We start from the raw sequence: 2,085 nt of genomic DNA, 5'->3' as shown, positions 1-2,085 counted from the left end.
CTTGCAAGAAGTGTTGCTAATCGTTTGAAGAATACCGGCGACACAATGACAGGTGAACTCAGCATGAACGGAAATAAAATAGTCATGTTAAGAGATCCAACATCCGCCGAAGATGCCGCAACAAAAAAATAGGTGGACAACGTAGATGGTAAATTATCCACGTTGTGGGTCGAGTATGACGTAAGTGCGTTTACAAATCTCCGTAGAAACTTTCGAAAACTTAATGAAATTGCAGATGATTTCTTTGGAAGTCCGTTGACTGTTGACGTAAAACTCTCTGATATTAAGACAAACACTGATACAATTAAGAAAACACAAGAAGATGTCGTAAGTGTAATTCCTGATATCGTTAAAAAAAATTTCTCTGATTAAAATTCCCCACAAACAGATCACCAACGTAGTATACATGATATCATCAGGATTCTCAATATGGTCACAGCAAAATAATACTATTAACATACCGAGGAAGTCACTGGTGTGTGCAGAGTATATGTGTTCAGCGCTGCAAAATTTAGTATATATACTACGTATCCCTGGCAGCACTCAACCGATAAGTGTTCCGGGGTTGTGTCTATTGTGTTAAATAGCGGGAACGAAGAAACGTTAATACTGGAAGTAGATGATGAGAAATTAACCTCAGCATCTTACTGGTAGTGTCTGGAATTTGTTGCTGAAACGCCTCAGTTGGTCACTGTGTAAAATATAATATTGGCCTCGACAGAGTTAGGCGTTCAAAAATTTCGATATGATCAAGTACGGGAATGGCAAACAGCGCTAAAAGCCATCGTTGACAAGTATACAACGAAGGTAAAAAAAAATATCGAAGACGTGCGGTTCTCATTGTTGTTATATACTCGGTATCTGCTATCACTGCCAGTACTGACATAGTATTATCAGCGTTAACACCATTAACGGTAGCAGTAGTTGTGACAACGTATGTTTCATCATCGGCAACAATTGCTGAGGTTTTTAATATTATCGCGAAAAAGATATCCACGTGCACGAGCACAAAATTTCTGAATTTGACACGATGCTTAAGACATACAATGAAGTAATTGATTTAGAAAATGGAAATTTGAATAATGACAGAACTACTTCAGCGGATAGTCGCGAATACAAGTCCGCTGAAAACCACGATGATATCAGTAAGCTCTACCAACCCTGAATTCAATATTAATTTTCCAACCGCCATTTCAGTAAAGGAAATATCTCTTCCGCAGTTGTGAGTATACTACAGTTGGCCCAATATCCGGTCCAGATCATTCGGTGTGCTACAATCAAATAATTCGCTGGTATTTGCAAATTAAAATAAACCCGGTGCCGATGGCACTGGGGAAACACCTGACTGGCAGTTGTTGTTGGAATACCCACGGGGAATTATCAGACTGAACAGATCAGTGATGAGTTTTAGCGTAGATTAAAATCGGTAACGGGACGGGAATCCAAGATAGCTATAACGGTTCAAGAGCCAAAGATATCAGCCGCGATGGAAATAAATTCACCGGATTAAGCTGTTGAAATAGATCAATCATCAATTAGATCCGTGCTTTGATGGCCTGAAGTTGCTCCACCAGCGCCACCGGTATCACCTGAACCTACACGGGCTGATTTTACAACATATGAACTCAAGTTGACAGATTTTAGATTTTACAGAAGTATCTCAGAATTTATTGGTATAATTGATTCTCAGCGTTTTAATTCGGAGGTTTCATTTGCTGCTCAACATTTAAAGACTGCCATCAGGTACGACGGTACTGTTGATCCTGAGAGAACAATTCTGGATTGGAAATGGGGTGGCTGGGGTTCGTATGAAAAAGAAAATATTATGTACATCCTAGATGAATTTAAACTCGAGCACAAAAAATATCAAGAAAAATTACGTCATAATTTCCCAGAGTATATTTTGGCATAACATCAGATCGTAAAAATATCATCAGACGCATACAAATATTAAACCAAATTATGTCCTTTTTTGATTATGTAAGTCAAACTAGTGTGCAGGCGGTAATTAAATCAAACAACAAGGAGAACAAATATTTCTTAATCATTATTCGATAACAGAAGCTGATCTACCGACATTCAATT

This window comes from Sinohyriopsis cumingii, chromosome 15 (genome assembly GCF_028554795.1).
Source record: "Sinohyriopsis cumingii isolate HCF-2022 chromosome 15, ASM2855479v2, whole genome shotgun sequence".
Taxonomy (NCBI): domain Eukaryota; kingdom Metazoa; phylum Mollusca; class Bivalvia; order Unionida; family Unionidae; genus Sinohyriopsis; species Sinohyriopsis cumingii.
Note: the sequence above shows the minus strand (reverse complement) of the source record.